This window comes from Streptopelia decaocto, assembly GCF_964273445.1.
Source record: "Streptopelia decaocto genome assembly, chromosome: 1".
Taxonomy (NCBI): Eukaryota; Metazoa; Chordata; class Aves; order Columbiformes; family Columbidae; genus Streptopelia; species Streptopelia decaocto.
The window spans coordinates 96,183,779-96,211,036 of NC_138663.1; the positions used below are offsets into that span (position 1 = coordinate 96,183,779).

At 40.8% G+C, this 27,258-nt stretch overlaps 1 protein-coding gene across 5 annotated transcripts in view; it reads right to left on the reverse strand.

Annotated features, from left to right (window-relative positions):
* Window positions 1-21,415, reverse strand: part of P2RY8 (P2Y receptor family member 8) — a 38,307-nt gene extending 16,892 nt beyond the window's left edge. Inside the window, exons 1-2 of one of the 5 annotated variants that reach the window (XM_082051490.1) lie at window positions 21,352-21,415; window positions 17,533-17,619 (exon numbers count right to left, since the gene is read on the reverse strand). The gene's annotated coding sequence lies outside the window, so the exon portion shown is untranslated. Of the gene's footprint in view, window positions 1-11,400; window positions 11,420-17,532; window positions 17,620-19,272; window positions 19,290-21,351 lie in introns of those variants that run through there. The other 4 variants (XM_082051491.1, XM_082051492.1, XM_082051493.1 and 1 more) reach the window with 4 other exon arrangements.
* Between the last annotated feature and the right edge of the window lie 5,843 nt (window positions 21,416-27,258).

A 27,258-nucleotide genomic window follows, 5' to 3' on the forward strand; every position in this document is an offset into this window, starting at 1 on the left:
GTTATTTATCAACCTATGCACTAAAAATTAGTCTCTTAACTATAACTTTTACGACCTTGGCATTTAGCTGTGTCTTAATAGAGCTAATTCTGAGTATTACATGTGTGAGCAGTCTGTATCTCACGATCTCTTCTACAACATAAATCTGTGATCTGCTATTTTTAAGGCAAGCAAACGCATTCCTACAAAGCAAAGGTATGAATACGTATCTCACCAGCAACTCTATGTATTTGATCTCACTCATACAGACAAAGTTGCTTATCCCTCTGGGACAAAGTTTTGCAAAATAGCTCCAGATTACCATGTGAGAAAGTATATTAATTACTATACCTTAGGACATGCTATACTACATCCAATATACTACCACCTTATGCCCTACTTTGTCTCTGCCATGAGTTGTCTGCTTGTCTTGTCTGCTTGTCCATATGTTTAAGGTAAATAAACACAGATGAGATATTTCAAATGGTGGCAACACTCAAGCAGCACAGGCTGGTACAGCGTAAGAGCAGCCTTAGCATGATTGTGATGCAGGTACCACCTCAGGACAGGGTACACCAGCCAAGTAAAGGAGAGGTGGGAAGCCATCACCAGGACAGGTAAGCATTCTTATTTATCCAACTTACACACTGAATATTGGGTAGAGATATTATTATGATAATTTACTGATATAATATCACACGTGAAATTTCAGCTATTTGCAGATTAAGTGTTTGTAGGATAAACCTTTAAATGACAGGAAAAAATCCTACAGTAGAGGAGCTCCAAGTCCTAATATAAAAAGTGCTCAAACTGAATTTAAAATTTGAATTTCACTTGGTCCAAAACACTATAGAGAAAAATGCAGGCTCCAGAGCTCAGCTAGTCTTAAAGAGAATTTCCTTTTAAGGTGATGCCTACAATTTCAGCACCTGGAAAGGTATGCTAAGTCTATGAAATGCAGTGACAAGGACAAATACACAAAACTGCATTAGTTTTTAAAAATCTGTTTAGCTTAATCCCTAAACAGGAAAACAAAGCCATGTATTTTAAATGCGAGCTAAGGTGATTCCAAACATGGCTATATATATAAGGTCTGGTGTGACTCAGTCCTTAGCGAGGTACCACTCACTGTTGCAGCTAATTAATTGCCCTTAATTAATCATCTCCTGGCTGTGGATCAAACCATTGAGGTTTAGTTGAGGTCTAGTGGAGGCTGGGGTCTAAATTCAAACAAAGTGTATAGTTTTGTCAGAACAAGAAGGGGGCCCCTGGGTGACATGAGATCTTAAAATGAATCTACAGGGGCTGTGGTGAGAATTCAGGTGTGGGAAAAGAAAACACAATATTCTTACCCTCTGGCACTTGAAAATGACAAAACAACCACTCTTCCCTGCACCTGAATCATTTAAAAGGAAAACGAAATGAAACTCCTTCTGTTTTCTGCTAATACCTATTAATACAGTAAAATGAATGCAAAAATCAGGAAAAGAAAAAAAAGAAATACCATGAAGAAACTTGCAAGCACACCATAAAGAACCAGTTCCAACACAGATGAGCAGCTCCTGCCTTTCTGAGGAGAACAGGCATTTACTGGCAGAGGAACGACAAACTAGAGAAAAAGCTCCTACAGATGGAAGTTCCTTCAGTGGCACAGAGTAAAATATCAGCTGATAAAAAGACATAAATTTTAGCCCCTGGGGAGCTGATTATGAGCTTTATAGATACTTCAGTTTGTGTGAAAATGACCCATTGGAGATGAAGGCTGTGAAACTCATGGGATATGTAAAGACAAACTCTAAGGTAGTTTTGCAAACTGGTACGATTATGCTCTGACAAAATACTAATAGGAATAGAGCAGTAGGAGACAGTTCTCTAGAGGCAAAAATTGAGGTGTTAGGGGCCCTAGAAACCTCTAAGTGACATGCTCTGAAATATTACTGCACTCCTGCAGTTTCAATGTGTAACTTGAAAAGAGATGCATAGGAAAATTTTAGAAATGTACTAAGAATGGATGAAATATTTTGTCCAGATGGTGCCTATTCAGGAAAACATGTTTTGCCCTAAACCAAAACAGGGCAAGGCTTCTGTTACTAGACGTTAAGGTTATAGTTTCTAAACAAAAGACTAGAGAAAGCCAACTGGCACAGAAAAGCATATAGTTCAAGATGACACATACTTAGGGGTGGGAATGTTATTAAATCCACTGTATTATTAGGAAAAATGACAGGAAAAGTTATTAATAAAGTCCAGGAAGGAACAAGACAAACAGTTTCTACGTGTGAAGTGTATGAAGCAGATCATGTAAAACAGACAGGCAGAAAAAAACCCCAAGATATATTTGTGCCTCTACAGATATGTAAAAATTGTAAAACTGCTGAGGCAGCTTGCGCTGGTTTTCAGCTGTGAATCTGACCTAATTTGGCAACTAAGAAGTCTGTTGAAAGAAAGTAACTGTTGGAGATGATATGGCCAAGGCACACACTGGTATAGCCCTGTCGAAATAGGCCGTGTCTCTGAAGGATTGGTACTATTGTATCACAGAAAGCTTTGTGTCATATCCAGTAAACAATTCAGCTGCATCAACAAATGAGACAGAATTTCCATGGGCTGAAGTCTGTAACCGCAGGACTCTATCATCAGTCACAAAATGAAGGTGGAAAATGTGGCAGCAATGTGCTTGGGATAGAAAAACAGCTGTGAGAGCAAAAAATAGGGAAATAAGAGAACCCTTCAAGTACCTCTAAAAAATCTGGGAAAATGCACCGAGGTGTGATGTGTGTGTTCAGGCACCCACAAGTGCAACTCTTCATGGAAACCATCCATTCAAGATCCAGAGGGAGCTCTTTGCAAGGTGAGGAGAGGCAGCTCTTGACTCAAGACTCTGTCATCCTGAGCTTCGGCAGCAGTAGTTAGAACAACTTGGGGTCTCCTGCTCCTCCATCAAGACACCCAAGAGCTTTGGCCTGTAGCCTCTTGCAAATTCATCTCTACAAGTTCAGCTGCTTAATTAAAAAAATAATATTCTATGTCTCTGTGTGAAGTTTGACCCTACCAGTGTTTAGTGGACATGTCTAAGGAGACAGACTTTCTCCTTTGCTTTTATTTCTGGATCCTTAAAGTGCTTGGCTGGAAGATACACAACAGGTTGTCCCAGCTGTTGCTTTGGGCCATTGGCACAATCAGAGCTGGATTATTGCAAAGCCCAACAAAGAAAGGAGCCTACTGGTGAACCTGGCCCTGAGCTACACCAGTACAAAATTAGGGCCTGGAGAAATACCAAAGGAAATTCTAATATCATTAAAGAATCCCTGTTCTTAAAAGCACCTCCTCCTGTCCCCAGAGGAGCAGCTGCTCTGACTGAAGGTAGAGAGAGCCCTTAGTTTGCACTCTTGAGTGTTACTTGGTGCTAATAAACCATGCGCACTTGGGACCATTCTCTGCTGTGGAGGCTGGCTGGCCAGGGACAGCCTCTGCCCACACTGTCAGGGTTCTTCAGCAGGTGATGGCGTGCAGCCTGCCTGCTCGCAATGGTCCTGGCTGCTGAACCCTGCTTGGGAGCCAGTGGGGAGAAATCAGCTAGCACATACTGAATCTGCATCAAGGAGCCTTCTTGTGAGCTAACAGTGCAGAGAAGCACATTCCAGTGCCCAAAACCTTTCCTTGGAGCTGATTAATCTACTGGCATTGATATAATGTAAAAATACAACTCCTTAGCCCCAAATAAATGCATAATACATGGAAATATCTGATGAGAAATGAGACTTGGTAGAAAACGGCAGGCTTGAAAACTGAGCTCTCGTGAGGGCTTCACTATTGAAAAGTTTTGGTTCCCTTTTTCAGTCTCTTGTAGTGCCATAGATTTGGCAGAAGAATTGCCTCTGGGAGCACCTTCCCTGGCAGGCACCTGATACTTTGGCAGTAGCTGAAATGTGGTTGCAGCCCCCACAGCAGCCACCTTCTCTTCTGAAACACCAAGGATGCACCCAGCTTCCTGGGAGTAGAGATGGGATGGTGCATTTGTAAACACAACCCGTCCCCCTTGCCCATTGTGAAGGAAGATTGGAACCAACTACTTTCTCACTTCTCTTTCTGAGAATAGCAGAGACCATTTAATTATTGCCAGTACTTAGTTCCCAGCTCTGTTTTGGGACCTATGGCTCATGCTTGCTCATGGGAAGTTCAGAGGCTCGTGGCCATCTCAGGGTTTTCCCACAGACCTGCCAAGCCTATGCTCTTCCCAGCCCTGCTGAAATCACGTAGGGCCAGGGCACAGCTCTTCTATTTGCTCGTGGTGGCCAGATTGCTCCTCCATGTGGCACCAGCCAGGAGATGGAGAGCCTGGCAGGGTGTGCAAGATGGAGTCACCGGTGCCTGTGACAGTCACTGAGCATTACAGCCCGTATGGGGTTTGATGTGGTTTGGCAAGCAAGTGATGGAAAAAAAATAGTGTTTTGAAGCTCCTTCAGAGGACTGAAGGAAACAGGTCCAATTCCGTTCTATTTTAACGTCTCAGCAAGGCTTTTATAAAAACATAAAGGCAATGAGAGAAGCTTTAGTATCCTTTATTTTTCTGTGTGCTTGTCTCTTGCTCTGCTGCGTAGTCATACACATATCCAGAAAGGAAGAGTGGGAGAAAAAGAAAGCAGAGCTTTGAGCTTTAAAATAAATCAATTTTCTTGAGGATTGGGTTTTAGTAAAGGTTGTGGATCACGTTTTCACAAAAGAGCCCTCATAACCCCTTCTAGAACCATCCAGCCAGCCATGTAGGTGATGAAAACCATAGTGTTCTAACATCTCAGATACTAAAGATAAGAGTGCAATGATAAAAGCCATTTTATCACATGATGTGGGGAAAGTTTTGTACAAGTTAGGACTAGCTGCTCAGTGCAGGTTCCTCTTTCAATTCTCTGAAACTCTTCAAAAAAATTACACGCACACACATACAAAAAAAAAAAAAAACCAACAAAAAATTTCAAAAGTGGTTTCCTCAGTTCAGACCTCCCACCACTCCCACACCATCTCTACAGATATTACCTCTAAGACATACTATAAACTACACATAAAAGTTACTTGTTTTTGCACTGTATAGTCTGATAGGTTTTAGACCGTTGTGTTACATCATGTTATAAACTACTCTACCTGAAAAACTGAGGCTTGTTATTTAGTTTTGTTTGCCTGTTTCTGTACTGTAAAATAAATCTATCCTTCTTTTACCAAGACTAGTAAAAAGAGAAGACCCCTAGCAATTAATCAGCTAAAACCTATTCTTTTTTTTTTAAGGCTATACAATCACAACAGGAAATATTTTGAAATAGTCACACTAATCACAAGACAGACTACTTTTTAGGCTGAACATGTGTTTATACCAGTCTCCTATTTTTAGGTCCCATCACATGCCAACTCCTTGTCGTTGCCATTTGTATTTTAATTTCAGATGAAATAACTTCTGCTGTCTTCAAGGATAATAGGATCATACTTCATTCTTGCTTTGTTCTTAGTTTTTATACTTGAATTCAGAATCTGATAGAAGCAAAGAGTGAGAACTAGCTAGTTTACCTTTAATTGTTTGGCTTTTGTTTGTGTCATAGTTATTGCCTTTTTTTTTCTTGTTTTCTTTAAGCAACTGCAGCAAAACAATGTTTGGAAAAGATGCTAATTTTGGCCTAAGTAGTGAAAAGGAATTAAGCGTCCATATATTTTTAAGGAATCAGTCCTTAGCAGTAGCATTCCTGACTGATTTCCATGAATCTTTCTGCAAAACCAAAAGCAGAATCAAGCTCTTCTCTTGCTGCCAAAACTATCCATGAAAAAGTAGTAATGATACTTTGACTGGGGGATCTGTATGTCAGTGACCTCTCTGAAATGGCACAATAAGCAAAACGCTATGACTTTCTAGATCAGAGTAAGGATCCACCTTATTGAGCATGCCTGTGGAAAAGGATGGCTCTGGCACTCCAGAAGCACTTCCAAAGTGCTGGCTTGAAGGGGCTGAGGACAACATCCACAATGAGCTTCCTCATTGTCACTCCTGCAGAAAGCCATGTCAATAAGGAAATGAAAATGTTATCAACTTCTCTGTATCTTTTTGTGAAAAAGCCTCCTTGCAATAACGAGAGGTAGATGGTTAAGAAGCAGAACTATTCTGAGAGTTGATAAGACTGTAGTTGTCTCCTTGAAGATGATAATCAGATTGTCTTCAGTTCTAGTGCTCTCTCACTTGCTCGATACCTTTTAAAAAGTCACTTTCCTACTCTGATTTTTTTTTTTTTTTTTTTTTTGTGCTAATATATTTGCACTACTCAGTTACTTCACAGATGATGGCTTAAGAAATATTAGAGTCTTGCTTTGTAAATGTTCCAAGTATTATAAGGAGAACAAGCAGCTTTTGAAATTGCTGGCACAGTAGCTGCTTTTAACTAAAGAAGCAATAAGTAAAGACTATACTTGCCTGCTTACTCTAAGATGAAAACTCTTGCTGCAAGAGACTATGCTTTTACTTAGAAGGTTTTCCATTCTTTTCTAGAATGCCTTAAGAAGTTAGATATGTTCTGTATCCTGGTTTACAGAAAATATTAATCTAATTAATTAACGTTAGTTTACTGGAGTCAGTAGACTTGTTCTCATGGTCTGTAACTACGTTTTTCCTAGACAAGGCACCAAGATCTCTCATGCTATAACCCCTACAAACCTTCCAGTGGCTTCTTAAAACAATGCAGTAAACTTGATGAAATTGTCGAAAAGTATGACAGAAAGCTCTTGAATGAGTTTTTGTGTCATCTTTTTGAGCGTCTAGTTCAAGCCATATTCAAGGGACTGCATGTGCCAAAACTGTGTTCAGATATTTTTAAATTGAGCACTTTCTTGTGCTTAAATTGTGATATCCAAATAATGAGACTTCCCAAATCAATTATAAAACCAGAAAATTATTTCTTTACAGGTAGTGGGGTGGGTTTGTTTGTTTGTTTGTTTTCCCCAAATTATAATAATGCAACGTATCCTAAGTGGAAAAATCTCCACAAACTGCAGGCTACAACAGGATTTTCTGGTTCCTAAATAACTGAATACCTCATATCACAAAAAACAGGGTATGACTTTGTATACAGGATTTCTGATGTCTTGTTCTTGTCAGTAGTCAAGCTCAAGAAAGCCACAGTTCAGCTGAAAACCAGTTAAAGGAGTTTCTTTAGAAACTGGGTGTAGAAAACGATTGTGGTTAGTTTTGCTTAATCACAAAAAAAGACAGAGACACAGGAAAGCAAAAAGTACCTAGAAGCAGTTAATACAGAATAAAAATCCTTAGAGACAGCCTACAGCATCTACCATCCACACTTCCTCTACCCCAGGCTGTAGAAATACAAGTAGACAGAGGCACCTGCCTGCCCAGGAGTCTCCATGGCCCCCGCTGAGTTGTCCCATACCTCACCAGCTCACAGCTGGGCACTTTAGCATGAGATCCAGAAAAACAGGACATTGAGCAGCATGAAAACTATGAAATGCCTTGGTTCCTGAGAAAGTAGCAGCTTTTGACACTTTGCTGAGGGTTTCCAGGTTACCTCTAGCTACAACCATACATTATGACCAAATTTTCTCCTGAAGCAAGGTGCTTGCATCAGTCTTATCTCACAAAAATATAGAAGGATCCAAACCAGCAACAACAGTAATGCTCACGTTTCCCAAGTATCACTCAATGCGAATGTGGGAGACATTAATTAATTTCTCTCTTCAGAGTGATGAGATTTGAATCTACAACTCCCACCAAGATTTTCTATTAGTCACTTCATATAACATATAAACTACATTAAAATAGGAACTGAAATTTTGGTGTCTTCTCCTCTCAGGTACTGAACAGTCATTTTTTCACCCATGGTCTTTGTATCCCAATTGCACCATGCAAACTGGAACAAATTCGGGTGCAGTGGTAAAGGTAAATTGTAGATAAATAACTTTGACACGGTCGTTAATGCATTTATGCAATAATGGTTGGCTCCAATCAGATTAGATAAACATCCTTAGTCTGCAGAGAGTGATCTAAGCATCCAGAGGATTAAACAGTTTATGGCATTTCCACCTTTATTCTGGCTGTATCCCATGCAGGGTCTACTCTAGTAAGTCTCCAATAAGTGTTTTCACTATTTATGGAATACTTGGTCCTCAAAATGATACAGCACAAGAAGCAGTCTTTACCCACTCCACAACTGTGGATCATTTCAGGCTTTCAGTCTGAGTGGGGTAATAGGATACACGTGCTTTTGACCAGTTAGTAACAGGGCTCCATAGTTTTGATATTGGGCACCCTTAGCAAAAGCTGAGCAGTTAAAGACCTCAGACTTGAGTTTTAGCACTTAGAGTGACAACAAGAGAGTATTTAGGCTCCTAAAGCCCTTTTTTCAATGCTAGCATTAAGGTCATATGTTGGAAATTCCACCTGTGAAGAAATCTTTTATCCTTTAGTGTGAGGTTGGGGTGAATGACAAGTATGTCAGGCATATCAATATGCAGAGGCCTGATGCTGGGCATCTGATGTGAGCCACAAGTGCACATTTGCCTTGTTCTGCCTTCTGGGATTGTGACCCTTTTGCAGAAAAACCTCCTTGACTTGTGCAGCTAAATCATCCTGTGGTGAGCGTGGCCTCACCCTGTTAGATAGCCTGTGCTGCCTGCTGTAAACCTCAGTAGCAGTCAAGTAAAAGTACTTGCCTTTCCTGCTTTTGTGGCAGTCCCAATAGTTCTTCTCTAGGTCAAAAGCCTTGGCAGGTATCCCATACTGTACCATTGCTCAATCAGCTAACCAGTCATCCCAGATCATTGTGTGTCCACAGACATTTTAATTTTTCCCTTGCCAAACACCTGCAGGAGAGATATCTTGTCCATATATCATGTCTCAGTAGACTAGGACAGACATCCATCAGACAAAAGCTACCTGGCTGAACTCTGAATTTTTGTAACATTCTCCCAGATAGAGTTGTTTGGATATAAGGGACTTGTGGTGGTGCAAGATGATGCGTCTGACAGGTCATTATGGTGCCTTCACTGCAAATCACTAGGCTGAGTACTCGTGTTTCTTTCCCTCCTGACAGGCAGGAGTGAAGTAGGGCTGTTTCTTGTTGCATGAACATGCCTAATTTCCTGGGCTGTTCACAGAAGGATGATGAGCCTCAGTTCACAGGGGTATAGGTCTCTACTTGCTCCACCTCTTTTGCTGAGGTCCTTTATGTATCCCACCCCCCTGCTAGGCTGAGATGGGAGAAGGACAATATAAAGATCCTACAGCTACACTGACTGTACTTATCTACTACAATTACTACACTTACTATGGATAAGAGGAGCAATTTCACAAGGAGATACCTAGGAACCTGTTTTCCCCTTTTTAAGGCCAGAGAAAAGGACTTCGATAAAAATGAAAGCTGAACTCACAGAGTTACAGCGTGGGGCAGGTTGGCCTCAGAGTGGAGACTAACCTAATGCTTTTTAACAGATCTAGGCTCATGGGACACACATGGAGTAGTTTACACACACCTCCTCACCCCAGCATGAGACCTGAGCTATCTCTTGTGACATCCTGTCATTGCTGGTATGACTAATTCGTATCAGTGGGCATGCGGAGTCATCACTGCGAAGGACAGAGTTTGAGGGAAGTAGCAGGTGATCAGGTCATTTTTAGTCTTGTGTTATGGCAGGTAGCAAGCAATCCTGATACATCCTATGCAATGTGTGATGTAGGCTCATCAAAATAAAACACTATTTCAAGGATGAATGAGAAGACCGTAAGATTCTCAGTGGTATAAGCCTGACAAAACCCCACTCCTAATAGACTGCTGTCACTTCTTCAACCCTGTCTGGCTTTTCCGATGAGAAGCTACCTGAAAATTTGCATGGTTTCCATACTCCCAGTTGGCTGGGAAGATGCATATATCAACTTATTCATAGACTGTAACTGAAGGAGAAAAGTAAGAATATCTAAGAGATTGTATATTAAAGAGTTAAGAGGAAGGGAGGAGAAATAAGGAAGTAGTGGTTGAAACAATCTGCTTTGAAGCATACAAAAAGTTAAAAAGGACTTGATAACATTTTAAAGAGTGTATAAACAACACAGAAGAGCCCCAGACTAGGTGTTGGGGTTTTTTTGAGGGGGGGGATGGTAGGGGACCGGCCTTCAGAACTAGTTGAAACTGTAATGGGAACATCAGACACGGAAACTTTGCATTTTTAGCTAAAGAACAAATACAGGTTTCTCACCCACCCAGACTGAAACATGAAGTGAAGGGGCTATTTCTAATATCAAGAAGAGAGGCTGCTTTCCAAACCCTTCCAGTGTAGGGTAGCACCATTTTTTTTTTTCTACCCAATTGTTTCATTTGAGATATTTTAGATCAAAACTATATAAAACAGAGCAAAGTTAAGTACTTTACCTTGAGGTTTGCCACTAAGGACAGCTGGACTGTCAGTGTCCATGATTTGCAAAGAACATTTACATACTCTATAATTCTGATCTAAGAATGTTATGCTGGCTTTAAAAACATATATTTGGCTGTCTCTCCACTGGGAAAACACTCTTGCCATTTTTCATCATTGAAAGTAGTCATTCAGCAGCAGTACAATCTTTGTAGCCCTAATATAGAAAAAAATGTTCTAATGCTGAAGCCACTGTGTCTTGCAGATGTGTGTTCAAAAATGCTGTCATTTGTAACTGTCTGTACATAGGACATTGCCAAAATCTATGGCACCATGTTTCACCAGTGTGAGTTGTCGTGGAAAAGGACTTAGTTTGTGGATGGTTTTGGATTAATTTATTTCACAAGTGAAATGAATGTGAATAAAATTAATAGAAAATAAATAAATAGATAAAATTGAAAAGATTTAATCTTGACCTTCAGAGCTATTTAGTGGCTTCATTGCTGCAAGCTTAACTTTCTGCTTCTATAGAATCCCATTTAACACTTGTGCATGAAGCAATAAGACAGCACGTAGGAGTCTGTAAGATTTTTGTTTACCAGTGTCACTGTGAGTAGTCTGTCTTCACTGTCTTTGATGGCTACACATCAAGAAAACTAACCTTTGGCTCAGACCTTGAAAAAGGAAATAAGCACCCACAGGGCAGTCTCTACAATGCATTTCTCCTCCTCTGTAGGAGAACATTTCAGTATTCATGTTGACACAGAAAGTGCAGATGAATCTATTTCAGAGGAGGATTTTATGTTTGTCGTCTTCTCAGAAGAAAGTAAAACAACATAATGGCACTGGGCTACTGAAATGGAAGGTGAAGGCCAGGCCTCTGTAGACCACTGTGGGGATGACATACACTAAGATGCCAGGCCAGGCAATAGTTTCTATGAACCAGTCAACCAATGCTCTTCACAGAAACAGCATAGTCTTCTTGGACCTAAAAGTGAAAGACTCGGAATTTTCAGTCCACCTTCTTACCTGACAAATGAAGTTTTGTGGATGGGCATTTGGGAGAATCCAGAAGGGGATGTGGGAGTCCTGGGTGACTGTCAGCCAGAGGCATCAAACACTTCTACTTCATCACTTTATCATTAATTTAGAAGCAAGAATATAAACAAAACCCAAACAACTACTAAGCGCAGCTACCTTTCAGCTTTGTTTGAAAAGGATCTTTGGTCTATGTTCACATTTCTCCCCTCCCCCTCACTGAACTTGAATGTGTTAATTCTAGTCAAATTTGATAAAGGGTGTAGGTCCCAAGATTAACTAAATTTCTGTGCATTGCATAAAAATATTTGGCCAATTGGATGAAAGCCTGGGATTCAGACATTTATAATTCCACCCAGCGTTTTTCAGCTCCTTTCCCTGATTTCTGCAGCTGCATAACATCTTCCGTGTGTCATGGCCATAATAACTCAGGAGGAGGTTGTGGACATGTGCAACGATAATAATGACAATCTTCATTACATAGTAATCCACTGGAAGTCACAGAACTGTAGTAAGAAAATAGGGTAGTGTTTGCTACTGCCTACAGAGCCACCAGAGAGCTTGTTGGTGTTGTCTCCCCTTTTGGGAGAGTGTGACCGTAAGTCTCATGCTAACTGCTCAAAATGCCTCTTACCCACCTGTTTTTCAGCCTGGGATCAAAGCAAGAAAAACATAGATCAGAATAAATGGCAGAGTATTTCATGTGATTATAAAAAACAGTCTGTAAATTCTACACCAAATCCTGCCTGACTCAACATGACAGACTGAACTATGAATGGGCCAACAGCAAATGAATATATGTATCTTCCATTGAAGTGAACAGGAGAAGAATGCATTTAACATTCTGCTCTCTTGGCCCCACAGCTGGACACAAAAATATCTTTTGATATAGAAGCGTAACTTTGTTTCTAATGCCTGGCACGCTTTTAATTTCTCACCAGTCCTTTGTGAACAAACCTCTACTTTTTTTTTTTTTTTTTTTTTTTTTAATTTACTAGGAAAATTTAAGCTGATGATATAAGGTGAGAATGTTTTACTTTGCTGAGACAGGTGAGGACAAAGCAGCATTTACAGCTCTTGTAACATGTGAGTCTGAACTGTGAAAACATTGCTGATAGCAAGCTGCAAAACTATGTTTTTTATTTCAAACATGAGGAAGTCAAATCCCCAGATACCCCCACGCTCTTTAGAAGTAGGTAAGGATGTTCCTGAACACCTATTTTTCCTTCTACACTCATGGCTACACTAGTCCCAGAGACAACTTAGAGCAGCCAGAAGAGTAAGCACCACCAAAGGAGCCAATACTTCTGTAGTACAACTTGTGTCTCTCTGCTCTCCTGCTGCTAACTGGCATAGGAATAATCTTCACACTTGCTCGTGTTCTCCGTAAAACAAAGTGATCCACAGACACTGCTGTGAGAGACTTCGAAGTTCACTTTTGCAGCACTGCAGCTGCAAAAACTGGGAGGCGCTGAGAATCCACCCTACTCAGTGTAAACAGTTACAAGCTGAGGATAGACCAACAATCTATGTCATTGATTTCCAGATTGGTTATGATCTCTGCCTCTCTCATATGGGGGTTCATGTACACATTTAAGAGAGCACACAAATATTAGCAGGAATAGAAGTGAGTTGAGCAAACCTATCAGCCTACTATAACTTGTAAAACTGTGCCATGTCCTGTTGGTTTCTCTGAGAAGTGTTGTTGATAGAAAACTTTTCACTTAAAAATCTGAAAAAAAGCTTTTACGAGTATATATTATTTAAAATCTGGAACATTTAACATACACTGAACTTGAAACATCTCAGTCATAAGTTTGAGGCTATTTCATCCACCAAGAACAGGTTTTAAGCTCATGTATCAACACAGAAGAAAATTGCTGAGATCACTAAAGCCAGACATCTAGCAGGAAATGTCATTCTTCATCTTCTCAGAGGTGCTAACGCTACCTTTATGTCCCACAGGAGAAATGAATGACTGAGAAGGCATTTCTTCATGTGAAAGAGTGGGTTCCAGATATTTTCTTTAACAAGCACGTACAGATTTAGGTCATGAATTTGGCGCATAAGGAGATGTTGTATGCAATGTGTAAAGTAGTGTTTAGTTCACTTTAAGGACTTGATCCTGCTCCTGCTTAACTCAGTTTCACATTCTTGTACTAGCAGTCAACTTCTGTTAGTTGCAATCATGGATAAGATGCAAACTTTTTGACTGACTTTATTTCTAATGACCACAACAGCTCTGATCATTGCACTGATTATTTAAGTACTGAATAACTGAGAGCATCAACTTTGCAGAGACCTGCAATTGAGGGGAGGATGTCCATTATGAAAATATCTTGTCTTTTCCTTCCTTGTCAAAATACTCACAATACTTACATAGCTCAGGAAGGTTACTGCTCTAGCAGCCTGGACAAATAAACAGGTGAAGAGCCTGGGAGCCAGAATTTCTTCAGCAGGTTCCCTTGGTTGCTTTGCTGTTTAATGATCTTACTAGTGAAAAGCTGGAAATCAACCAGCTGAAGAGAGCAAATCAACCCAGCTGCCAAGAAACTTTACAAGTCACCCGGCTGAAAAATGGACAAGTTCAAGCCCACCTGTTTCCATTTGATTTTTGTTGGAACCGGTGCCCTCCCAGCAATTTTCCAAAGGCAAAATACTCCATCAGAAACATTTAGACTCTTATCTTCATTGTTCGATGAGTGACACTATGTCCTACATAGAGTGCACTATTCAAACTCTTGTCCTCAATAACAAACAGATAATTTGTAGGCATTTTTGTGGCATCCACTGTTGTAACATCAAAGTGCTTCAAGAAGAACCACAAACCTTTTATTTGCAGCTTTCCTCTAATACGAAGATTATTTAACCTCATATTAGAAACAGGAAGGTGAGGAATGGGAGCCCTGAGTTTCCTAGGACTTCATTCCTAAGAGCTTTTGGCATTACATAAAACATTATTGTTTCAAAGTCACATTTCTGTTGACTATATCTATATCTGTGAGTACTCAATACTTCTGCAAGTTAGACCCAGGTGTCTTTTAAGAAGCGTTTGAAAATGAGGAACTCAGAGTTGGTGTCTTTTTCTGAAAGCTTAACCCCTTTAAGCCAGATCTGAAACAGGATTTCAGGCTCTGTAAGATGGGCATCATATAGGTGAAAGGATTAAGGCACTAATGAATTCTTAGGTGTCTCAGAATGAGATCTGAAATAGTCAGCAAAATGATGAGGTACAGTGTGAAGTCAACACTCTTCACATGCTACATACAAACGTCATCTGGAGGAGATTATGGATGAGTCTTAGAAACATGAAAACTTGCAAAAAAATCTTTGTGAATCTTTGTGAATCTCTGTGAATCTCACAGAACATCCTTTCTTTTGCTGGAAAACTACTGGGAGACCTGAGCCTTGAACCTTTTAGTGAAGTTTCCTTTTATGAAGATTCCCTGTTGCCTATTCTTTCTGGAGACTGAATATTATTTGCTTCAATCTTTTAAGATGATTGATAGAAGAGAAACACTTCCCTTCCCTGACTAAATGATAGAGTAGCGGTTAAGGTCAGGAAATAAATGCCTCAAGTTGCCTCCCAAGTCTGACCATGGGACTTATTATCTGAGCAGGAGATTGTTTTAACCACAAAGCTGTTGGGTACTGCCCATATTTCACATCAAAGATGTACAATAAAAAATTATAGATATGACAACTGAGGAAAAAAAGAAAACACTGTACAGGAGGGTGAGATATTCTCTAGCCTAGTGAGAGGGCGAGTAATCTGTAAGGCAGTAGACAGGGCTTGGTCTCTACTCTTTAGATTGGCCTTTGGGGTTATTCAGTGACTACTTAGTGTGAAACAGTGTCTTTGAAGGTGGGAGTAGAGATCAGGTATTTTTCCTTCTGCCTGAACAATATTTCAGGCTTCTGCTCCTTTTTTGTCCAATGACCACTGCTTGTTTTTCCAGCTTCAGCTGGCCAGGTGAAAATCAGCCCAGACTGTAGTAGCCAGCATACTAGCCAGCTAGCAAGGAAGGAGCTGGATAAGGCTTTAAGTATTTTCCAAAGAGAATGTTGAATGTGTATATTCTTTCTCCTAGGAGTGTGCCCTGGAGGAGGAGTTACACTATTTCCTCATCCTTGACTGTATTTGAAAAGAAAGCATTTATATTTCTAAAGGAGAAACTCTGTTGATCTGATGTGCTTTAAGCACGCTCCTTACTGGCCCTAGGCCAGCTCTCTCAGTCCAGTCAAAATCCAATTGCTCTGTAATTGCAAATGGATATCTGCTCTATACTTGTCCTTAAGTACCTTAAGTACTGCTGTCTCAAGTACTGCAATCTTGTGTTATGAGACACAACTACTAGGGGATAATTTCCTAGTAGTCAAAGGCTGTATGAGAATCATCCCCACTTGGAGGCGAAGCTCTGAAATTCCACCCTACCTCCATTTCAGGCATTTCTCATGTATCCATTTCTTACGGAGATGCCCTTTTCTCAGCATCACGCAAGGCATAACCTAATTCCATAGGACATAACTCAGCCACCAAAATCATGAGGCTACTTTGTAATTTCTTGCAGTCCAACTGCTTAGTTAGCTTGTGTCTTCCAGCTGTAAGTAGATCATGGCTGACCAGGCAGTCAGGCAACAGTCTCCCTCTGAATGGGCTCTTGATTGATTTTGTGTGTGTGTGTGTGTGTGCTGATTTATTCTTCTGTAATGTAATTATTCTTCTGTTATCTTAGATGATTGAGGGCTATACCACAGTCCACACGCACAAGGGAGCTGTTACTAGATAAAGAGTATGTCAATATTAGTAAATTAAATGCTGTCAGAACCTAGGCTTAGGCCATGAAATTCACTTTCTTGGGCTGTTACAGTTCTGACACAGTTCTGATTCCCTCAAGCAACTCTGGGCCACACACAACCATCTTGTGTGATTTAGGAGTTATCATAGACCAAAGACCATTCCCAAAAAATACTTTGGATGCAACCATCATGTTACAGATGCTGAGAAGAGTTGTTGTTACAGATGCGTCAAATAAGCTGAAGACCAGACTATGATGGGACCTAGCAAATGCATGTAATGCAAAATTAGCTGGTAAAAACGTGTTTTCTGTCTGGACCACTAGAGGGTGCAGACAAACCTACTTTGACCTGAAGAATATTTTTCAGTTACTGAGACCTGGATATTTCAGGTTTTTCTCCAGATTCTTTGAGGAAAATTGCTGAAGGATTGCATCATACTGTCCTCCACAATTCACATAGAATCACAGAGTCATAGAATAGCTTGGGTTGTAAGGGACGTTCAAAGGCCATCTAGTCCAACCCTCTGCAATGAGCAGGGACATCTTCAACTAGATCACGTTGCTCAGAGCCCCGTCCAGCCTGGCCTGGAATGTCTCCAGGGATGGGGCATCTACCACCTCTCTGGGCAACCTGGGCCAGTGTTTCACCATCACCCTCATTGTGTAAAATTTCTTCCTCATGTCTAGCCTGAATCTCCCTCTTTTAGTTTGCTACATCATCTGTAGCATGTAACCCAAAGTCCATCTTTCTGTCCTTAAACATTGTCCAGACATGGCCCTCTGTCCTTGTCTACCTCAATTTCATTTTATTAGTTTTCCTCTTCTCTCTTTTTTTTTTTTTTTTTTTTTCTTTTGCCTCACCATTTCTGTTTCTGCTTATCTACAGTTTCCTACCCTAACTCTTGCCACCACCCTGTGCTCCTGGAAGATTTTCCTTCGACCCCTGCACTGCGTGACTGTAACAAGATGAAGTAATAAAAGCACAAAGCCTTCATCTGCTTAACTATTGTAGCCCACAAATAGGGTCTACTCAGTGTACCCAGGATCCTGGAAGAACAGCATTTCAACTGGGCATGATATAGAGAGTCCCAAAGACTGATCATATTTTTGAGAAGTTGTGGGGGAAAAACAGAAAGAAAAAAGAAAAAGATTCTTTACAAGATTATTCCTTTCTTTGTGCTTACTCACTTATTCAAAGAAGAGGCTTGTGTTCCTGCATATTCCCTTATTGCCTCAGCAATTGCCTCATACAGCTAAACTCTGCGTGTAACATCCTGTCAAAGAAAATGCAAAACTTTTCATCTCAAATGTTGATCAGACTTACAGGCAGATCCCTAAGGAATTTGTCTCGCCATGGTCATTGCTGATGTTTCCGTGCTGTAGCAGATCAGATTTCCTCTATGAGTAAGAGCTTCAGAAATGACAAAAAAAAATATCTTTTAAGAATCAGTTGTTACAAACAAATTTTTTTAAAAGGAGCACATCTAAAGATAATGCTGAACAGTAACAAGCACTGATAACACTGCCTTTCATAGCTTTAAAACAAAGTTTACTAGCTGTAAAATGTACCTGTGCAGCACTAATAAAGATGTATAAAATCCACATCAGAAGATGAAGAGAAGATAAAAGAACACATACTTTTTGGTGACTTGATATTTTCTCCTCTTATTTTTGCAGATCTAAGTCAGATGCAGTGTATCTGGTAGTAACTCTAGCTTGTACCGGTGTGTAATTTCTGCTGTTATTTCAAGGCTTAATCAGCAATTGGGAGAGTGAGGATATGAGGGTACAATTCTTTTCAATTCATGAGCTCTTGAGCCTGAATTCCTCATGCAGTAGTGTGAAAATGTGACAAAAATGTGCAGCTCTTGATGAACAAGCTTATAGATGCCTCGCCCCAGCCTGAACAACTCTCGGACCCTCATCAGTCTGTACGCAAAAAGGCAGAATCTATCTGTTATGGTATCAATGAGAGCAAAAATCCAGCATTTTAAAAAACTGAGCTGTTGAATGAGGTGAATACAGATCTCTCTCTCTCTGTCCGAGTGTTTAGCTTTAGCTGGAAAACAAACTGAAAATTAAGACTACCAATGGAAAATGTCGGTAAGGACGGAAGGTTGCTGATCAAAAATATCTGAAAAGAGACCAGATCAAACTGACATTACCAGATTCAAAGGATGTAGAAAATGAACACTGTGGGATATTTCCTATTGATTAGCACCTAAATTTAGACAAAAATTGGATTATATTATCTATTTCAAACCTAATTTAAAATAGCAACACTCAGGCTGAGTCCCTCTCAGGTTTCCTGTGTAGAAATAGTAAGCCCAGGAGGAACACCAGCTTGACCTTCTTATTTGAGAGCTGGCAGTAAGAGTAAACAAGCCCAAAAAAGAGTCCCAAAGACATTTACTTATGAAATTGGCTCATTTCACCCATGAAGTTTTGAGGCAGTAGTCAAGGGCCAAACACTTTAATTTCTATAAAGTAATTTTTCAGAGGAGTGGTCCATTTTCAGGCTCATTTTGCATGCTGTGAAAATTGTGAGAACAGTGTCAATAAATCGGTCTGATAAGAAAAATCTCTTTCTGTCCATTTGGAGGCTTTGCAAACTTTGGTTGTCAGTGGTAAAGCCCTCTAGACTTCTGCTTCAAAACAACTTTTTATCTGGAAACTATGCAAATATGAAGTAAAGTTGTTAGGTGGCAGCTCATGTGCAGAACACCACCACATTTTTAAACACACTGAGAAAAAATCCTAGTGTTTCTTCATTGTTGAGCAGGGCAGAGCGACTCCACCACAAGATAAATCTTGAGGCTGGGCTGTGGGCTGCCGGGTTTGTCCCCTCTAGCCACTTGGACAGAACACAGCAGTTACTGGAGGAGACCACATTTATCATACAAGGAATGTTTTTTCTAGGGCTTGTTTCTTTTCCATCCTATTATGCCACGACATAAAATGTACACCTCCCTCCAACAGAGAGCGGAGGAGTACACTCTTTTCCCACACCAAAGAAAGATACTCATGCTGAGAGAAACCACTGAGGGCAAACATTTAAAATCACCTAAGCTGGTCTTTTCTGCACTTGCAGTCATCAGTGAGATCAAAATTATCTGCACAGGCAGATGCATCTGAGTTGAACCCAAACCCAACCTGAAAGACAGAAGGTGAATCATAGAATCATTTTGGTTGGAAGAGACACTCAAGTGAGTCCAACCATAACCTAACTCTAACACTAAACCATGTCCCTAAGAACCTCACCTATACATCTTTTAAACGCGTCCAGGGATGGTGACTCCACCATTTCCCTGGGAAGCCTGTTCCAGTGCTTCACAACCCTTTCCGTGAATAAATGTTTCCTAATATCCAATCTGAACCTTCCCTGGTGCAACCGGAGGCCATTTGCAACAAATGTACCTGAAGGGATGTTGAAAACTGAAGACAGAATCAATGGGTAAGCTGCTCGTTGGTGAGAGGGGAGGCCTGGGTTCAGTTTGCTCTTCCCACACAAAGCTGCTGAGCTCTGTCCCTTGAGCTGTGTCTATGCAGTATCTGGGAAACGCGACTGCAGGATGGGTAGGCACACCTCACCCAGCTTTCATCTAGCAAGATGTAGCATAGGCTGCACATATTTAGCAGCTAAGAGCACACAGATCTGTAAGGAACAGCAAACTGCTTAGCATCAATACTCAAACTGAGAAGACTGAGGCTGGTACAAGTGTTCCTACCCATGCCATAGCATCTTCCCTAGCAGAGTGGTGACATCTCTCTGGCCATGTCTAAACTGATGTACAGCTGTTTGCAAGGGAAGACCTGGGATTCTTGATCAGATTGTCTGTGCTGGGAAACTGTGAAAACCAGGATATAAGTCTGGCTTCAACTGGGATTCACCCAAGTTCCTCAGCTGTAGATGGCAGTGACAAAACTTCTGTGGCTCAGAGTCTTTTAAGGGGGAAATTCAATACAGAGGTCCAGGTGCTACTGTAGTAGCAATCTCATGGGTAAGATGAAGGTGATTTGGGAAGCAAGTCCAAACACTGATGGGACTTAACAAATGTTTTTGAAAACCCCAGTTAGATTTTCCCAGCCACTACATATATAATCCAGAAAGTGTTTATACTAAACACTGAGCACAGTCAAGGAGCCAACGTCCAAATATTAAAACTGATTACAAGCAAAAACTTAAAAAGAAAAAGGAAAAGATAAAAAGCAAATGCCAAAAACCTGAATCTCCAGCATAAAGCTTCACTTATGGATCCTCCCAGCATGTATAATTTCACTTTTTGTAGAGCAACTTGATGACAGCACTTTATTACAATGACTTCCCTACAGATGGCTATTTTATACTTATTTCTGAGCTATTAAAAAAAACTTCACACAAATAGTCTCTCTCCCTGCCTATTAAGAGACAACAAATGCAGTATGAAAGAATGCACTGTGTTACAAGACTTCCTTCTGGTGCCCGTCTGTCTGAGCTCAGTTTTTATGCATCAAAAGACCCCAACGAAATTAAATTGTTCTATGATATGGTTCCACAGTCACTTCTGTGTATGTGTTTGGTTGCTGCAAACCTCAGGAACAGTCTCAGGATGACTACAATACGTGACTCTGCAATAGCTAAAGATAGATATCAGGTCCAAATTTACAAATAGAACTGGTCCAAAATTATCTGGTTTTGCTTTTTTTTTCCCCAATATGTAGAAGGTCATTCTTCCTCCTTTTAAAAATATCATTGAAGGCACACTATGATTTTTACTATTCTCCTTACTAAAGCAAACTGTACACCTGAGAAACCCTTATTTTGATAGCGATTTGTGCAGAGTGAACTCTTTACAACTGGCGGTAAGGGTTTTCTTTCTCTTTTACTGCAGTGTTTGCTGTCATAATTCTGACTTCTGAATATGTGTAATATAACTTCTTCATTATTATTGCTCTATTATTAACCCATACAGTTCTTTCATCATTTCTACAGCTCATAGTCATCTGGCACAAAGACGCATGTACTTCTTGAATTGCAATGAACTTTGTTCTCCCTTCAGATGTAAATAATAGGAGGGAGAACAAATCAGTCTTAATCAGGTCTGACTCCACTGAAAAACAACTTTGAATTAACAATCAAGAAGTGAAAATCTGTATTCCTTACCTGGTCTGGGATGTACAGTGCACCTTGAAAGCCTCTTAAATGACAGAGAAGAATTAGAAATAGTTGAAAGTTTGTACTCATCCAACCACAGGGCTCAGGAAATGACCGTGTATTTTGCAACAATTAACTCCTTCCTCACTTTTAACGTCTTTAAGTACGGTAAAAAAATCCATCTTACCCTTCCACTGCAGTTTTGGCGACTAACGCCATGCCTTATACATGATTTCTGTTTCACACTGAGAATATGCAGGTGGCCAGAGGAGATTACTCTGATCACCTTCATGGAAGAGAGAATTTACAGTGTCTTCTGCATAACTGTGACCAAGTACATTTTACTGTTGAGTGAAGCTTATGTGATGAAGTGCAGAAATGACTAAGTAATGATTTGAGTACCTGAGTCTCATTTTTAGAAGAAGCTTAGAGCAATATTCTCAACATTACTGCAGTGTTGTAGTGCCCAACAGAGCAAGGAAAAAAAAAAAAAGTTATTTTAAAGGAGCAGCATCCATTGCAGTCTGGACAGGTATGTGATGTACAGATGGTGTATGATACTTTTATGCACAGAGGTTCTCTAGCTGAAAGTCAGGCATTCTGGAATATCAGGAGTTAGGCTCTCTGCACATAAAAACCTTTTGCCCCTAAAAGCCTGTGTCCCTTGGCTGAATGTAGCCGTTGGACTGAAAAGCATTTCTGAGCCTGAGCGCGATATATAGTTGTTAGCCTGAAAGCTAGAAAAGGCCAGTTCCACACAAGAGCACAGGCAGGAGCACAGGCTGCCTTTGGGGAACAGACACCTCCACACTGAACACAAGGTGGTACCTGGGCTTTCTGTGTGCAGGTGAAGGGGGGATCAGCACCCAGAGTGGATTCTTCCCAACAAAACAGCAGGCTGAGAAAGAAAACACTTCCAACAATGCAGATTGTAACACTGAAGCCACGCCTGTATTTTGGCCTTTCTTCTTTGTTTTATGATTTAGAAAACAAGTCCTGGACATATGTGTACATGTGTCCTTTCCACAGCCTTGAAGTCTCTTTGCCTAGGCATGTGTGTGTTTTATTTTAAAAACCTTAAAGGAGAGGCAAGTGTCACTCCTTGCATGTGGGATATTAGTAGAGGAAGAGAGAATAGAATGTCACCAACATGCACTTTTATAAGACAGTTTCATAGCTCAAGCATCCAGCTGTGATGGTTTGTGTTGAGTCTTCTCTTTGAGAAGAGCTAAATCCCTGTTTTGGGTATAAAGCATTTCAAAAGTCCACAGAAGCCAGAAGAAGTAGGGATCTAGTCCATTCTCAGCAAAGCTGAGCTGACTAAGCAGGACTTGATGTGTCAGTGAGCCTGTGCTCCACAGGCTTTTCCATGGGAGAGGCTTTGTGTGAACTACATAAATGACTTTAGTAACATGAACTAGGTCTTAGCATTGTCCAGCTCTCGATGAATGGTGGGTTTCAGAAGGAGGCTTCTTAGATTACTACTACTTACAAGACCTGGCCACTCACATCTCGGATTCCTTTCAGCAGAGTTCCATTTCCAGTTTTACCAAAAGGACTGGCAATGGTACACATCCCAGCTGTGTGCTTAGGGGATTATCCCAGAAAGTGGGAATAGCGAGCTTGAACCTGTCCAGACTGAAAGTGTTCTACTGCCTGGGCCAGTATTCTGGATCACTGCACTGAGGTGGTTAGGACCACCTTCCCTGGCACTGCTCACAGCCACCCTGCCTTGGACAGGGTTCAGGTTCCTCTGGGCAGGCAGACACCGCGGGGTGCTTCCTTCCTTCCCCAGACAACAGCAGGTCTGGTTCCTCAGCCGGTGGAGCTTCTGAGGCTGTGGAGGGACCTCCTATTTGGGTCATCTGAGATGAAGCTGGGGTTGTCTCACCTAGCTCTGGGCATTTGCACTGCAGATGTTTACACCAGAGATACTCAAAGCACTCTTGAATATAGGCAATGCAGAGAAACAGACCTTTGCAAGGTTCTTTATCTGGGAGTTTTAACAGGCAAGTAGGAGTTCCTTCTGCTATATATATACATATGCTTGTAAGATTTTTTATGCAACCACGATTTTATAAAAACCATGAATAAAATCCTTATTCTCTTGAAGTTCTTCCATTGTCTTCCTAGAAATTATTTCCAGTAATACCGACTCCTGAGGCATGCTCCTGTGAGACAGAGGAGTGTGATCTACACTTGATGTTCATCCTTTTACAGTCCACTACAAAAATAACATGGATACTCAGGATGCTTGGTGTAAGCAGGTGCTTAGTTCCTTTTATTTTTTGAAAGGAGGCCAAAACATACAGGTGATTCCTCAAGCTAGGGCTATTTATTATATGGCTTCATATGCAGAAGGAAGGGGGTGTTTGACATTGAACATGGTTGCAGGACAGAAACTCAAGTTCTTCTTGCCTTAACTCCTCTCACTTTCACATACAAGAACTGAATCAACTGTCAGTCTTTGTCAGCTGCCAGACTCGCTTCTCATCATGAGCCTACAGGTAAACAGGAAGGAGTTTCAGTCTCACAACCTCAAACATGCAAAAAATATTGAATCAGACCTCCTAAAAACTAATGAGATTTGGTTTTCTTCCTAGGTTGGTATTTTTTTAGCAACAATCTTCTTTCAGTTCAAATATAGCAGGTTAGAAATAGAGCTTTTTTCCCACTTTTTGATCCTTAAGGCTATAAGTATTTAAAATTTTACAACTTCTATTCACTACCCTTTTTAAAGAACTTTTCATCTCTAAAAACAAGGGAAGAAACATTCAGAGCAAAACAAAACAAACCAAGACAAACCAAACCAAACCAAACCAAACCAAAAAGTCAGCATTTACTTTGGTAAAAAAATATGAAATTTTAGAGTCCTTGAGTATTATATGGTATCATGATTATAAGCATTAATTAATACTGCTGTACAATATACTCGGGTATATTGTGACATAATATAATTAAAATTAAGTTTAGTAATAATAGATGTAATTATTATTATTACTACTACAAGGCGATCAATTTGATGAGACTCATTTGGCCATGTTAAAATTTCCTCAGAAAGCAATTAGATACTAAGAAAGCATCACTCTGAAGACTAATAATGCATTTCAGAACTATTATGAGCCATCCGGTGAATTTTTATAGATCAGTTTCCTCTGGGTGAAGTTCTAGCCCTCTGTAAGTCCATAGTCAGCTTCTTACTGAGCTCAGTAGGGTCAAGAGTTCATCTTGCGAGTCCTCCCTGGGGCTATTTCAAGCAGTTTATGAGTATTTGGGTTCCTGCCTTTGTTGGTAAGACTCTGCACTTTGATTATATTCTCCTGGGAGACAGGGACATGGCTTTTGCGTAAGATATTTTAGACTACTGTGGTAATATTTTAGATTTCATTTTTTTTAAAGTGATGTTAGAAAGTTCCTCAGTATATCTCCTCTAGGGTGAATCTGCACCAACCTTGAGGATGACCTGAATGTGGTTCCAGCTCCTGGTGCCTGGAGGAAGCAAACGCAGATGGGATCTAATTTGCACAGGTCCCTGAGGGGTCCCCAGCCTCAGGACATACCAACTCTTAAAAATAAAGAAAAAACTAGTGGCCTTGAGGAGCTGCACTAAGGCTAAATGTGTTTATGCATAAACAGCAGTGTTATTCCCAGAGAAGCAAACACTAGCTTCTCTTCTACAACTGAGAAAGGTCTGGGGTAATGCACTATTGCAGTTTAAATACAGGACATGCTTTGAGTCCTTCTGATGGACCCAGCCTGGCAGTCAATGCACAGAGCGGGATTTAACCACTGAAGGGCACGTCAGCTGTGACAAGAAAACAAGCAAGAGAGGCAAGCTGTCATTGTGCTCCTCCTACATGGCTCTTCACCTCAGCTTGGGGTGCATTGGGAGATAAAGAGAAATTGCACAGGTGGTGGTGTAGGGGTCTGTAAGCACAGTGCTATGGGACTGTGAACTGGGTGGTGGAGGGTGGGCAACCTGGAGACAGAAATCCTATGCTTTGGGAATAAGAACATGTAAGCATTTATCTGTATGGAAAGAAGGAGGAGCTGTGAGGGCTGGAGAAAGGAGAGAAGGTGGTTAGGAGGCAGGAAGGCTGAGAGAATGAGTCCCAGAACTGTGGAAGGAGGGCAAGCAGAATAGAGGGTAGGAGGAATGAGGGTCTGGTGACATCCATCCTGTATCATAGCAGAGGGGAAGGAAAGGAGAAGAGTATTTTGGGAGATTTCTGCTTCTCTGTCATCCAACAAAATGAGGTCTTGGGCAGGTCTCCAGGGCTCAGGTATTTGGTCCATTCTAGTCAGGCAAGATCATCATGTTGTGACATCTCCTACAACAAGGTGAGCTTTGAAGAGGGATTGGGGGAAGGCAGTCAACCAGTGAAAAGAAAGAGAACACCCTGACCTCACAGTCATCCTAATATCTCCAAGCTCCCTAACACCTCTAGAGCTCAGAACTGAGTTGTGATGCCAACAGTGACAAGGACAAACAGAATACATTACTTCGGTGTTCATCATCCAGGTGGCAAAATTCATTTTTGCCCATGCCATTGAGCTGGCTGTGTTATGATGTCATTACACAACTGATGAAACTCCAGACCTCAGTTATGACTGATCGTCCATTTTAGTGCTAACATGCAGCCACCTGTGGAGCTCTCCAGAAAGAAGACATTCCTCTTAGCTCTCCAAGGAATAAATGGTCAATCTTGGGCAATTACTTCTCAAGTTAATGCAGTACCCCAATGTTCTAGGCCAAGGGTGTCAAACTCATTTTCACCATGGGCCACAGCAGCCCCATGGTTGCCTTCAAAGGGCCAAATGTAATTTTAGAACTGTATAAATTAGGAGCAGTTACATTTATACAGTCCTAAAATTACATTCAGCCTTTTGAAGGCAACCGTCAGGCTGATGTGGCCCATGGTGAAAATGAGTTTGACACCCTTGTTCTAGGCTCATAAAAGGATGGTATGGTGCGAAAGAAACCTACCTAACTGTTTTTCCTTGCACAATGAGGTGTGACCTGCTTCCTTGTTCAATGGCAGAGCCTTCACAGGGTCAAAACATTTCAGCTAAGTTATTCATCCCCAAAACTGCAGGTTCATGTAGTTTTGCCTAAGAGAAAATGAAGGGAAAAACTGAAAGCCAAAAAGATTCATTTCAGCATTTTCAAACTGACATATTCTCATGTCAGCATAGGAAATTTCTGTCATAGGAAATGAGAGCTGCCTAATTCGGTAGCAACAGTAGTAGTGCATGATATGGGTCATTCATTTTAGTCACTGGACTGCAGCGTAGTTTGTGGTAAGGATCTCTCCAAATAGATCTGTTCTATCACATCTAGGGAAACTTCCTACTATTTATATTGAGGTGAGTGTTACATGCCAGAACTGAACTGTCTCAAGACTTTCAGATTCTCAACATCTCCTCTTACTCCAAACACACTCACACATGCCCCTTGATTTTTATGCCAAACTGGAGGCATTCTCTTAACAAGATTCCTGGCTTGTGTTTTTCTTGCTGTCTGAGCAAGGGTTTCTGTGCTGTCTGAAGGCAAAGTGGGAACAGGTGAGTGAAACCTTATTGCAAGCAAGGGGTGAAAAGAAGTCTGGAAAAAAGAGAGGGATAATGATGACAGATGGAAGAGGGGAATTGTTGGAGCGATAAAGGACTCAGCAAACAATTCGATTCAATGTGAATCATGCTAAAGCCATTTATTACAGAAACAAACCTCCTTATATATGCAACTATATTCTAATCACGCGTCCACGCTCCAAGCATGGATTCGCTAAATGAGTATCATGGGCTGTCCATGCACTGGAGTCTCACTGATGATACGTCCGATGATTCACGCCACACCAGGACCCCGCTGATTGAGGAACGCCCCTCTTTCTCACAGCAGATTCTGTTCTTAGCTTC